Source organism: Sapajus apella, unplaced genomic scaffold, assembly GCF_009761245.1.
Source record: "Sapajus apella isolate SASKATOON/1434 unplaced genomic scaffold, GSC_monkey_1.0 scaffold568, whole genome shotgun sequence".
Classification (NCBI taxonomy): Eukaryota; Metazoa; Chordata; class Mammalia; order Primates; family Cebidae; genus Sapajus; species Sapajus apella.
In genome coordinates, this window is record NW_022437494.1 from 17,011 (window position 1) to 31,620 (window position 14,610).

Here is a 14,610-nt window from a genome sequence, read left to right on the forward strand (position 1 = left end):
CCCAAACCACACACCAGTTAGTGACAAATCAGGTATTAGAACCGAGACCTCAGGTCCTTTCCAATGATCTATGGGAGGTCAAGGGGAAAGCTTCCACAATGGAAAAAGCCAGTGGATACCAGAGATTTTTGGGTTACATTTTCTGGGACAGGAATAAGGAGTTACAGAGGCAACCCTGTAAGTGTTGCTCTAAAGAGGCTCAGGAAAGAAAGGAATTATCAGAAAAACAAAAGGGAATTATTGGAAAAAAAAAAAAAAACAAACAAGTTAAATCATGGCCCTAGTCATTTTCACACTATGTAGATTGACATTCTCTCAGGTTATGATTTAGAAACATTTCTAGGACTATGCTCCATTGCTTATGGCAAACCTTCGAAGTTTTTATTTTATTTTATATAGTAAGCACCAACAAGTGAATGAAGCGAGAGTGAATGAATTGGTAAATGCATGAATTGGGGAGGGGGCTGAGGGACTTTGACATCAGGGCTTTGATTTGGCAGGGCCTGACCCCAAATATGGAGAAAGGGAAGGGTCCTTTTCTTTTTCCCACCCCAGGAAAAGCTGAGGAGCTGCCCTGCTCAGCAGTGGAGTGCCCTGGATTGGAGGAGCCTGGGGATGGGGAGCTTTGGCCCTGGATTAGAGTCCTGGGCGTCCTCCCATCCTGAGGGGACATGGAGAATGGGCAGCTGAACCCAGGTCTGGGGGAACGGGGTGTCTGCGCTGCTGCACTGCTCAGAAGTTGCTCTGATGCTCGGGGTGCACTTGGAGGTGATTGCGTCCAGGAGAGGAGGCTTCTGCTTCCCTGGGACAGCACTTGAATAGGAATCAATTTGCACCATTCCTGCTGTCACCAGCCTCAAAGACTAAGTAGCTTAAGTACCTTACTTCTCCCCCTGCAGACCTACTTTCAGAGCATTCCCAGCCTTCACCTCCTCCAGCTGGTTCTCGAGTCCTGTAATAATGAGGGACCCAGAACACCCTTGGCTCAGGTTGGGTGCAGAGACTGACTCCCTGAATGTTGCCGTCTCACTGCCTGCCCCACCCTCATCCCATTCTGCAGGACCCTCTGGTCCTGGGGTGCCTCTGGCTTCTGGCTGTGGCATGGATTGGAACGTGCTGAAAGCAGATGGAAGCTGCTGCCTCAGGCAGGACCCAGGGAATCTACAACCCTTCTGACCTTCTCCGCTGGCTCCCCAGCCCTAAATTACCCTTTCCTCTCTCCTGTGTCACACTCCTGTGTCCTGGCCCTCTAGGGACTCCAAATGACAGAATTAGGAGGTATCTGAAAGCTCAAGCCCAGCCCTCCCATTTGACAGAAGGGGAAACTGAGACCCAGGAGAAGGAAAGACTTGCCCAAGTTCAAACAGGAGACAGAGCCCCCTTATCATGGAAGAACTGGTGCATGGGGAGAGGCATGCCCATGAGACTTTGGATAGCACTCCACCATTGAGCAGGGTAGGGGTGTGAGGGAAGGGGTCTGGGATTTTTGAGCCCAGGTAGCTTCGCTGGGACTTTCCTGGTCTCTGGGACTGGGAGCAACAGTTCTTAGTTCCTGTGGCTCTGAGCCTCCGAAGCATTTTATGAGAAAGGCAGCAGAGTTGGGGAGGGCAGTGCTTGAGGGTCCCCTCTCCGTCCCCGGTCCTCTGCCCCAGCAGCTGAGCAGCAACCCTCAACTTCTGTCTCTCTAGGCAGCTGCATCATTGTGGAGGGAGTGGTGAGGCTGAGGCCAGTGTCAGACTCCCCCCACCCCAGACCAAGGGCCTCTGTGCTGGACCCAGGGACTAAGGGGTACTGAGCCCACCTCCTAGACAGACACCTGCTCCTCACTATCCATGCCTGAGCTGTCACTCAGCAAGGGAGCCAAGAAACCTTCCCTGGAGCCGCTGACCTGTGTGGGCACCAAAGGTGAGATTCCACCTAGGGACCCATGATGGGGAACTGGGTCATTCCAGTTCCACCCTCCTCCCTTCCCTGGAACCCATAGTCCAGCCAGTGCTGTAACTAAGCTGTGACCAGAAAGGCAGATGCTGTGTGTGTGTGTGTGTGTGTGTGTGTGTGTGTGTGTGTGTGTACACACATGTGAATGCATGCACAAACACCCAAGTGGGGGTTGGGGGGACTGACTTTAGGACGCTGAGATATTCAAATATGTAAGACTCAAATAAATTCTACCACAGTGAGAAGGGTACCGAGCTTATTAGAAATCAGGTTCAAACAAGTCCCTTCACTTCCTTAGTCTCGGTTTTCATGTCTGCAAATTGGAAATCATTCCTAGGAGGAGAAACCTATGCAAAAATGATCCCCAAGCAGGAAGTTGCTGCATGGAGGCAACACGATGCAGTCCCACTGCTCCCCGCCCCCATAAGAGGACTGAGGTTGGGAAGAGGAAGGGCTCTGGCTCCGGAACACAAGGGCAGCCTCCACTGTCTTCTCGCTGCACCCCTTTCCTCTGCTGCTGGCCTCCTCAGCCCTTCATAGGCCCAGACAGCAGGGGATGGGGAAGCCCCAAGTTCTCAGAGGGAGATTTGCCCTAAGGTTCTCTGCTCCTTCCCAGGCAGTGAGGCTGAGGGGACAGCCCTCTCCCACAGCTCCATCCCAAGCCCCTCATGGTGGTCCCCCAGCAGGTTTGAGCACGTTTAGCTTCCCATGTATTCTCCAGCTTCTCTTTGGGTGGTATGGGGCAAGGAAGAGTTTTGCAACATCCCTGGACCCACAGATTGTGATCTGGGCCTGCTGGGGCTTCGGGAGGGATTGCAGTCTCCCAAGCCTTCCCCAGGGCTAGGAACTGGCCGGTGACCACCTGCTGTGTCCCAGCAAAGCTGATGGCACCCAGCACATGGCTATTGGCTATTCAGCTGTTCTTGCCACTTGGCCTGGCCCCTGTGCATGCCCCCTCCAAAGACAGCAGGACCCCTGCAAGCTGCCCCCGCCAGTGATTCTGTAGAGAGGTGAAGGGGAGCCTCTCCCAGCATCCAGCTCCCTTTGCTCTGCCTCCGCCAACTGGGTGGTGACTGAGAATTAGAGGCAGAGGATTTAGAGAGCATCCCTTCCTCCTCCCCATCTGGCAGATGAAGAAGCTACCTATCCAGAGATGTGAAGGGACATGTTCTAGGTCACACAGTAGCTCAGTGTCCAGGCAGTTTCCAACCTGAAGTCCCTGGGCCACTTGTGCTGCCCCAGGCACAGATCGCCTGCTTCCTCCACCTCCCTTGCCCCCAAGCTTGAACTTGCAGCAAGATCCCAAGATGAGATGCTGAGCGAATTGTTTTACAGATTTGTGGATCAGATCTCAGAATGAAAAGGGCCCTGAGCTCATCAGCCAGGAAGAAATCCGATTTGACTTTGATGGCCATAGTTATTGGTCATATATCGTTGAAATATTTTTATTTTCTATGAACCTGGCAGTGGAGGGGCTCGGGGGCTGGACTGGCTGCTGGGCCCAGAGCTTCTTCTGCACTTGGCAGCTGTGGTCTCCAGCATCACAAACCCAGGACTTGGGACTGAAGGTGGGAGCCATGCGGTGGGAGGGGACGGTCTGGGTGGGTTGGCCAAGGCCTGCAGTGAGGTTTTCCAGGAACCTCCTGACCCTTCAGGCCAGGGCATCTGGGAGTCTGGTCAGATCTCACAGGTTATGTAAGTGTTGCCGATTTTATTCAGCTTTCATTATCTTTTCCCCAGTGATGCCAAGCCTTCTCTGGGGGCTTCAGGATGCAGAGCTGATGGGTTTTGATGGTGAGGCCTGAGTTGTGCAGGCAGGGGCAGCGGGTGGGGAAAAGGGGCCAGAGTGGCTCAGTTGGCGGAGTTCCTTTTGGCAGCGGGGCACTGTGGCTAAAAGGATGGGCTGTGATATTACCTCCAGAGGCTCCAGTCCAGCCCAGCTCTGTAAGCAGCCTTGTAGGGTGGGGGTTGATCAGACATGATATAAATAAATAAATAAAGCACCTCCCGTGTGCCAGACACATAGTAGTACTCAGTGAATGATCAACTCCCCACCCAATCCCCTTGTAAGGGGCCTGGCAGATAGTAAGCCCTTGGACTTCTATTTCCTTCTACTGTCTGTCTCTACCAAGAAGAGCCGTTTGGCTGATCTGGGTGTGCTGTGTGTGTCCCCCTGTCTCACTGGCCCAAATGCCATCATTTCGTCCCTCCCCATGGCTGCAGGAAAAGACACTCTGAAGAGTGAGCCTTGGCTAGCGATCCAGCAGCCTGAGTCCATTCCCCAACCCCCAGGGGGACATGTGAGCCATGGGGGGTGTGGGCGGGGAGGCCAAAGGCCAATCAGTTGCTCGAGGGAGCCACTGGGAACAGGGGAGGATAAGCAGGGCAGCAAGGGCTTTCCAAGAATGCTCCCGGACCATCTGTATCAGAATCACCAGGGGAGGTGTTTCAATACAGATTCCAGGTTGGGCACGTTGGCTGACACCTGTATTCCCAACACTTTGTAAGATCGGGGCAGAAAGATTGCTTGAGCTTGAGATCAGCCTAGGCAACCTAGCAAAATCCATTTCTACAAAAAAGATTTTATAAAAGACAGCCAGGTGTGGTGGCATGTGTCTGTAGTCTCAGCTACTCGGAAGGCTTAGGTGGGAGGACCACTAGATCCTGGGAGGTCGAAGCTGCATTGAGCCGTGATAGTCACTGGAGTCCAGCTTGGGAAACAGAGTGAGACCTCGTCTCAAAACAGACCAAAGGAAACAAAGCCCAGGTTCCTGGGCCCCACCTCCTCAGAATCTGACCTGGTATCACCCGAGAATCTACACTTTAACAAGTATGCCTAGTCACTCTGATTGACATTGAAGTCTGAGGATCTTTGCAGCAGAGAATAAAGGTGTCTGCCCCAGCTGACTTGTGGACCTGCCTACAGCAGAGGCCAGACCTCATGATGAACTAAGAAGTTCATAATAATCATCCCATCTGCTGTGGCTCAGCAGGGGAGCAGTGTCCCCACCCCCACTCCATATTTCCCTCTTGGTGTTAGGGGGTTCAGTTCTGTCCCACTGAGCCCACTAGAACAGGGACACAGAACAGGGAAAGTGATCGTGGCTGTTGCAACTGTCAACGTTGGATCCCTCTGGTGTTGGCTGGGATGTTTCTTCGGGTGATAGATGGACCCAGGAAAAGCTTGTTTGCCTGATAAATATTGATCCATTGGGTTTATGAATCAGCCCTCACAATTACCTCACCAGTTGTCTGTCAGCCCCGGGAGGCCAGTCATTCTTCCTCGACTCCATCTGTGCAGCCTGGCCTTCTCTGAGAAATGGGTGCTTGGACAGGCTCACCACACAGTCCCACCTGACTCCCCTCCCACCCCAACCTGGGCTAACAAGCCCAGGTTTTCTTTGCAGAGAGGAATGGTCATTTGTGCCCCTCTGAACGTCCTGCTGGCAAACTGAGCCAACAAAGATGTGTTTCTTAGGGGGATACAGGGGTGATGGGGAGTGGGGGGTAGGTGCTTACTTCAGCCACAACTGCAAAGCCGGGTTTCCCTGGCGCTGGGGCAGGGGATTGATTTCGGGTCTTCTTGCTGGGGAAAGAGCTCAGACAAGTGTGGAAAGTCACCCAGCCACACCCCTTCCTCTATGGATCTAGAAGGCATTCCCGGGCTCTGTTGCCATTTTAATTTAAGATTCTAGGTAGGACATGGGACTTCTTCAAAGACTCTGGGAGGGCCTTAGGATCCAGCTGCTAGGATGGGGTTCCCTCCTTCACCCCTACTTTCTCTCTGGGATTCTCCATGGCCCCATTGTATTTGGCTTCTCCAGAGAAAAAGAACCAATAGGAGATTTATATATGTCAGAGAGAGAGATTTATTAGTAGGAATTGGCTTATGTGATGATGGAGGCTGATGAAGCCCCAAGATCTGCAAGGCAGCAAGCTGGAGACCCCGGAGAGCTGACGGTATAGCTGCTGTTGGAGACTGAAGGGCTGAGGACCAGGAGGGATGATGCTGTAAGTTCTCGTCTGAAAGTTGGCAGGCTGAAGACCCAAGGAGAGCAAGTATTTCAGCTTGAGTCCAAAGGCCAGAAAAGATCAATGTCGGCTGGGCATGGTGGCTGCCAACTGTAATCCCAGCACATTGGGAGGCCAAGGTGGGTGGTTCGTGAGGTCAGCAGTTCGACACCAGCCTGGCCAATATGGTGAAATCCCATCTCTACTAAAAATACAAAAAATTAGATGAGTATGGTGGTGTGCACCTGTAGTTACAGCTGCTCAGGAGGCTGAGGCAGGAGAATTGCTTGAACCTAGGAGGTGGAGTTGCAGTGAGCCAAGATCATACTGCTGCACTCCAGCCTGGGCAACAGAGCAAGACTCCATGTCAAAAAAAAAAAAAAAAAAAAAGAGAGAGAGAAAGAAAGAAAAAGAAAAGAAAAGACCAATGTCCAAGCTCTAGCAGTTAGCAAAAAGGATTCCCTCTTACTCAGCCTTTTTGTTCTATTCAGATCTTCAACTGACTGGTTGAGGCCCACCCTCATTAGTGAGCACCATCTGCTTTACTCTGTGTACTGATGCAAATCTTATCCAGAGGCTGGGCTTGGCGGCTCACTCCTGTAATCCCAGCATGTTGGGAGGCTGAGGCGGGCAGATCACTTGAGGTAGGAGTTCAAAACCAGCCTGGCTAACATGGTGAAACCCCGTCTCTACTAAAAATACAAACATTAGCCAGGCATGGTGGTATGCACCTGTAATCCCAGCTACTCAGGAGGCTGAGACAGGAGAATCACTTGAACCTGGGAGACAGAGGTTGCAGTGAGCCGAGATTGTGCCACTGCACTCCAAACTCGGCAACAGAGCAAGACTCCATCTCAAAAAAAACCCAAACTTGGCCAGGCATGGTGGCTGACACCTGAAATCCTAGCATTTGGGAGGCTGAAATGGGTGGATCACCTGAGGTCAGGGGTTCAAGACCAGCCTGGCCATCATGGTGAAACTCCATCTTTAAAAAAAAAAAAAAGAAAGAAAAAAAGAAAACCTAAACTTATCTAGAAACTCTCTCTCTCTCTTTCTTTCTCTCTCTCACTCTCTCTCTCTCTCTCTCTCTCTCTCTCACACACACACACACACACACACACACACAGAATCATGTTTGGCCTAATATCTTGGCACCCCATAGCCCAGTCAAGTTGACACGTAGAATTCACCATCACACCCCTGACCCATTGAAGGGAAGACCAAGGTTCTGAGCTTGGTGGGAGACTTCCTTTACATCATGCCCTGAATTGCCGCCTACTGAAAGCAGAATTGCCAGGCTCCGAGTGACTTCCAGTCTTATGGGGATGGCACAAACTTGCTACAAGTCAATGGGTTTCTTCAGTGAGTACTGACATCTCAGCTATCAAAGAGCTTGTAGGCTGCCTGGTATGGCCAAAAAAGAGCCTGGGCTTTAAGAGCAACAGACCGGAGGTTCAAACTCCAGTTCTGCCCCTTAGCAGCTGTGTGACCGCCAGGGGGTCACTGAATCTTTCTAATTCTGATGTTGCTTCTGTAAAAACTGGATGCTCATAACGCCTCCTCTAGCATCCTTGCAGGGCTGATGTGAGGATGACAGAGGATGGATAAAGAGTAATGGGCACGTGGTAGATGCAGAGTTAATGATGATGATGATGATCTTAATGGGTGTCAGTTTCTGCAATGAACTAGCTAGGCATTTGACTTCACTCCGTGTGTGTGATTTTGCCCCATGTCCAGTGCCTCTCCAGCCTCCTGGCCTAGGTGCAGGTTCCAGGTCTCAGGGACAGGTTTGGGATTCTGATGGCAGGTACATAGCCAAGGCATCCTGAGAGCTACAGGTTCTCAGAAGATGGAGTATCCGGACTTAGGATAGCGATGCCTGGGAGGCATCAAGGCCTCCCCTTTTCTTTCCTCCCTTCTCTGGAGCTGTTCAACTCAAAATAACTCATTTTGCACCTTTGCCCAGATCTCTCGACCCAAGGGTAAGAGAATCAAAGACCTCGAGATGTTCAAGCACCAGAGCTGAACCAGGGAAGGCAAAACACCCTGATCCGGGAAGAAAAACTGATTAGCTCCTAATTGCTGTTAAATTGTATATACATACACATATTTTACGTCAAATCTGCATGTCTCATGTGATTTTTTGATGACATTCTGGCCGGGATGGGGGAATGGAGAAGGAAGGGTTCTGTTATCCTTTGCCATTGGAAGGGAGTTATAGACAAGAGCACAGGGAGGCTCTGGCATGGGTTCGCATCCCTGGGAGCCCCACTTGCCCTGGAGAAGAGTGAGGCATGGCAGGGGCTGGGGGTGTTTTTGAGGTGACACCACCTCCCACCAAAGCCCCATTTTGTCCAAATGGGGAAGTCCATGTGACCTGTGACTTGATGATTGCCTTTTCCCTTCAACATCAAAAACAGCTCTCCTGCGGGGTGTGGTGGCTCACACCTGTAATGTCAACACATTGGAAGGCTGAGGTGGGCAGATCGCTTGAGGTCAGGAGTTCAAGACCAGCCTGGCCAACATGGTGAAATGCCATCTCTTCTAAAAAATACAAAAATTAGCCAGGCATGGTGGTGCATGCCTGTAGTCTCAGCTACTCAGGAGGCTGAGGCACAAGAATCACTTAAACCCAGGAGGTGGAGGTTGCAGTGAGCTGGGATAGCACTATTGCACTCCAGCCTGGGTGACAGAGCGAGACTCTGTCTCAAAAAACGAAACAAAAACAAAAACAGCTTTTCTATTTTGGCACTTTGAGTCCACAAGCCATCTCCCTCCAGGCCTGGTTGTTCCTTGGGGCTGCCAAGCACTGTCCCCAGAATCTGGGGATGGAGTAGAATGAATCCTGGTCCTGCCACTGATAAGATGACATCGGGTCAGTCCCTTCTCCTTGACTTCACCTGGAGTAAGTCTCAGTTTCCCCATGTGTAAAACGAAGGCATTGGAGAAGGTATACTCTGAAGTCTCTTCTGGGTCCAGTGGGCGACTACCTACTTCCTGCTCATTGAATCATCCCTCTCACCGTCTCAGGAATAGGTGATTCCACACTTGCTCACCCACAGGGCGTTTGCCCACTCCCCCTGTCCAAGGTCCTCTGCTTTCGTACTGGGCTCTCTCCTGCTGCAACTTGAGCCAACTCTCCTTGGTTTCTCTCCTTGCAGGGCAGAGCTCTCCTCCCTTGCCTCTTATAGGAATTCCTCAAAGGATTGAAGGCTGTTAGCAAAATCCCTTCCCCACACATACACAAATACTCTATTTTTAAATAATATTTACTTCTGATTCTAAAAGTAAGGCTGTACCTGATCATTGTAGAAAAATTAAACAGGTACAAAGGAGAAAATAAAAATCACCTACAATCCTCCCAGATAGCTGCTATTAATGGTTATGTTTTTTTTTTTTTTTTCCTGTGATAAACCTGGGATTTGGCTGCAGATATGGCTTTGGGTTGCCGCAAGCCTGGGCTTGAAACTGGGTGAGGTCTTTCCTTTTGAGAATCCCTAGGGCCTCTTGCTCTCTTTTAAGAAGCTGCCCCGGCTGCCTTTCCCAAGTGGAAGACAATCTGATTTCGTGGATGTGTGTCCACCTTGGCTCCTGGGCCCCAATGAGGCCCAGAGTTTAAATTTTGACAACCTCTGAGTGTGCCTGTATGAGGGAGAAAGAGACAGAGGCAGAGAGAAAGGGCATTGGTCACGGAGAAGGAGAACGTTCCCAGGGCCCATAAGGGCCTGACCATAGCCCCCACTCTACCCCACCCCTCACTCCACCCCCCAGCCCTCCTAGTCCTACTCCGGGCTTTGTCTGGATCAATGACAGCTACTGCGGGAACCTTCGTTCCTTTCCACGGGGCAGCTGGAGTTCCTCCCTAAGCTAATCAATTCCCATCATTTGAGAAAGGAAAACAGATTTACAGTTTGCTGCCCATCCTACCAGCTGTGGAGGGGCCTGCGGAGAGAGGTGCTGGCTGAGGCACTGGTGTGACACCCTAGCAGCCCAGCCTCAGTTTGGTGGAAGGGACTCTCAGATGGCTCCTGCCCTACTCAGGCTGCCGGCTGGGAAGTGGGAAGCCGAGCTGTCTGGGGTTTCTCGGAGCCTCCAGGGGTGGCACAGCTGGAAGGATCTGGGCTTTTACCACTCAGCTATGGGATAGGGGAGACAGGGCCCCAAGAGGGGCAGGGCAGACACAGGGCCACCCAGAAAGTTGGTGGCTAAGCCAGGCCTAGAGACACTTGGCTTGACCACCCACCAGTCTGGTGTGATTTCCCTTGCGGCACTTTTCATTTTGGGGGTGGACTGAGAAGACAGGCACGGGGTGGGGAGGGTGCAGGATAGACCAAGAACTCATCAAATCCACTTTCTGCCTTGTCCATTTCACACTCTTCCACGTCCTTCCCAGCCGGAGGGAGCTGTATCCGCTGCCGATGCATATGTGGCTTGGGGTCTGTTGCCCTTTCTGTCCAGGGGAAGTTCTTTAAAAAAAATTTTTTTTTATGTTTTCTCATACGTTATTGGGGTAAAGGTGGTATTTGGTTACAAGAGTAAGTTCTTTAATGGTGATCCGTGAGATTTTGGTGCGCCCATCACCATCAAATAGGGTGCACTGCTAATCATTTCCCATCATTTGAGAAAGGAAAACAAATTTACAATTTGTTTTGCACTGCACCCCATTTGTAGTCTTTTCTCCCTCATCCTCCCACCTATCCCCCGAAGTTCCCAAAGTCCACTGTATCATTCTTAAGCCTTTGCGTCCTCATAGCTTAGCTCCCACATATCAGTGAGAACCTACGATGTTTGGTTTTCCACTCCTGAGTTACTTCCCTTAGAATAATAGTTCCCAGTGCGCCATCCAGCATCCAGACTCCAGCACGGGCCAGGGACCCGCGACTCCGGCTGCAGGGACCCTGTCCCAGTGACACTGCAGGCATGTCATCTGAAAAGTCAGGAGACTCGCCTCGAGGGCCCACTTCCCCCGACTCCGCCCGCTGCCGCCGCCCCGCCCCCACCGGCTCCCGCCCAGACTGCCCAGGTCCCCGGCTTCGGGGTGTCCACGCAGGTGGGGACTGTGGGCACGGTGCCGCTGGGGGGGGGCTATGTAGTGCTCGGATACCCCCTGCAGCTGCAGCCCTGCACTGCTTACGTGCCGGTCTACCTGGTGGGCACGCCATATGCAGGTGGGACCCTGGGGGGTACAGCAGCGACCTCCACTCTCCCCCCTCCACCCCAGGGCCCAGGGCTGGCCCTAATGGAGCCGAGGCACCCGCCACAGGACTACATGCCCAACGCGGTGCTGACCACCGTCTGCCGCTTCTGGCCTACTGGCATCATTGCCATCTTCAAAGCAGTGCAGGAGCGCACATTTAAAAAAAAAATGTATTAATGACATTTGCATTTTAAGCCACAATTAAAGTAAATGTTAAGATTTAATGACATATTTTAATATTTCCAAATACCACACTGGGTGCAATGGCTCATGCCTTTAATCCCAGCACTTTGGGAAGCCAAGGCAGGCAGATTGTATGAGCTCAGAAGTTTGAAAGCAGCATGGGCAACATGGCGAAACCCCATCCCTAGGAAAGTTAACTGGAAGTGGTGACATGCACCTGTAATCCCAGCTACTTGGGGAGCTTGAGGCAGACTTGCTGAAGCCCAGGAGGTCAAAGCTTGCAGAGAGCCATGTTCACACCACTGCACTCCAGCTTGGGTTACAGAGCGAGACTTTTCTCAAAAAAAAGAAAATCAGTTAAAAGGCTACATTTAGTCAGGTGCAGCAGCTCACACCTATAATTCCAACACTTTAGGAGACTGAAACAGGAGGATCACTTGAGGCTGGGAGTTTGAGACCAGCCTGAGCAACAAGGTAATACCATGTCTCCACACACAAAAAAAATGTTTTTAATTAGCTAGGCACAGTGGCACATACCAGTAGACCTAGCTACTAGGGAGGCTGAGGAGAAAGGATCACTTGAGCCCAGAAGGTTGAGGTTGCAGTGAGTTATGATTGTGCCACTGTACCCCAGAACGAGACCCTCTCTCTAAAATAAACAAATATTTTTTAAAAGGCTTCATTTAGTTTTATGATTTTCTCATTGGGATTTTTTTTGTTTGCCATCAACTTTTTCATTCGAAGCTTGAAAAATGAATTAAAATAAGCAAAATTCAAGACATCATGCATACAGAAAAGGAATAAAACAAACAGAAGACTGAATAAAATGGACTACATTATATATTTATAAAGCAAACACTATATAGCCACCAATCAGGTTCTACGGTTCCATAGACTCCCTCTATTTTCATCTAAATTCATCTGCATTACATGTATGCCATTTGTAACCATAACTGTAATGCAGCACAGAAGCCACCTGGGGGCTTCCTGCGATACACTCACTACTCAGTAGGCAGTCATCCTAATTGTGAGTCACTGATTCGTTCCACAAACATCCACTGAGCTTGTATCATGTGCCAGCTTTGTATCAAGCACTGGTGAAAGAACAATTGCTAGACCAGGTGTCCCATTCCAGCACCACGAGGGAGACAGACACATGTAACTGAAAGTGATTCTAGCTCAACTTGGTGGAGAGCTCTGCCCAGCAACCCCAGGGCATACAGCAAGCAGCCGTTCATCTGCAAAGGGAGAAGGAGCTTGCCAGTGAGCACAAGTAATGACACACAAGTAATTGTCACACAAGTAATGACATGAGCAAAGGCACACAGTCCTGGGAGAGCAGGCTCATCTCTGTGCACAGTGGGGCAGGCAGGATGGGGGGTTGGGGGATGGATCAGGGAAAGAGCTGGACTTTTTCTTTGGGAGCAGAGGAACTAGGAGAATCATGTAAATATATCAAATCCACGGCAAAGATTTTTCTCACAGTGGGGTGGAAGTTTTGGGCTTATGCAGAAATACTTATCTCTACATAATAATGATAATAATTACTATTATTATTAGCAATTATACTACTGCTGCTGACCCTCCTGAGCATTGTACATGTCTTATGTGATTTATGGCCACAAACATCCCCTGAGATGTCTACTATTATTACTGAGAAGTAGTAGAATTTAATTATTAGGAATGCATGCCCTGAAGCTAGGTTATTTGTATTAACTGACTCCACATTTAGGCAAGTAGCCTAATCTCTCCATGACCCAGTTTTCTTATCTTTATAATGAGATAATAAAAGTGCCAAGCTGATGGGGTTGTTGAAAGGATTTAAGAAAATTCTACCTGTGAACTGTTTAAAATAACGTCTGTCCAAGACATTGTGTTTAACGAAGGTTGCCTCTTATTGACCCACTTTACAGAGAAGAAAGCAGACTTGGGGAGAGGAGGTCACATTTCCAAGGTCACATGGCCAGTAAGTTGAAGATTTTGGATTCAAACCCAGGAAGTCTCAACACAGAGCCCCATCTCTTCACCATCTAACAAGCCAGCTTTGGTTGCTAAAGTTGGGATATTCTCTGGCAAACTTTTGACATGCCTAACTCTGTTTCAAAGAATTTCTTTTTTTAAATTAAAAAAAAAAAAATGTTGGCCGGGGGTGGTGTATCCTGTATCCTGTATCCCAGCACCTTGGGAGGCTGACGTAAGTGGATCAGCCGAGGTCAGCAATTCAAGACCAGTCTGGCTAACATGGTGAAACCCCATTTCTACTAAAAATATGAAAAATTAGCCAGGTGTGGAGGTGTGTACCTGTACTACCTGTAACCCCAGCTGCTCGGGAGGCTGAGACAGAAGAATTGCTTGAACCTGGCAGACAGAGGTTTCAATGAGCTGAGATCACACCATTGCACTCTAGCTTGGGCAACAAGAGTGAAACTTTGTTTAAAAAAAAAAAAAAAGAAAGAAAAGTTGACAGACAGGATCTGGCTACGTTGTCCAAGCAGGAGTGGAGTGGCTATTCATGGGAATGATCATGGCACACAGCAACCTGACTGCAGCACTGGCCTTAAACCTTTTTTTTTTTTATTGTTTAATTTCCTTCCCATTATTTTTACTGTTCTCTCTAGGGTATTCGTTAGATACCCTGGGTTTCCTGGGCGGATCAGTGAATTTTCGTTTTCTTTTTTCCTTTTTTTTTGAGATAGAGTCTTGCTCTGTTGCCCAGGGTGGAGGTCAGTGGCATGATCTTGATTCATTGCAACCTCTGCCTTTGGGTTCAAGTGATTCTCATGCCTCAGCCTCCTGAGTAGCTGGGATTACAAGCCTATGCCACCATGCCTGGCTAATTTTTGTATTTTTAGTAGAGACGGGGCTTTGCCATGTTGCCCAGGCTGGTCTCAAACTCCTGGCCTCAAGTGGTCTGCCTGCTTCAGCCTCCCAAAAACCTGGGATTACAGGTGTGAGCCACTGTGCCTGGCAAGAGATTTTCTTAATGGTATCTTCTAGCCTTTTGATTTATTTTTATTTTTATTTTTTTTGAGATAGGCTCCTCCCATAGGCTCTCCCTATGTTACCCAGGCTGGACTGCAGTGGTGCACTGCTCACTGCAACCTCGAACTCAAACAATTGGGGCTCAAACGATCCTCCTGCCTGTGCCTCCTGGGACTACAGGTGTGCACCACCACACCTGGCTAGTTTTTTTTTTTTAGACAGTGTTTTGCTCTGTGCGCCAGGCCGGTGCTTACGCCAAGGCCACCGCTGCCCCGGCTGCCGCCGCCGGCCCCAGCCAG

At 50.0% G+C, this 14,610-nt stretch overlaps 1 pseudogene; it reads left to right on the top strand.

Moving 5' to 3' along the window:
• Window positions 1-7,274: 7,274 nt before the first annotated feature.
• LOC116546074 lies at window positions 7,275-11,323 on the top strand (annotated as a pseudogene).
• The last annotated feature ends 3,287 nt before the right edge of the window (window positions 11,324-14,610 follow it).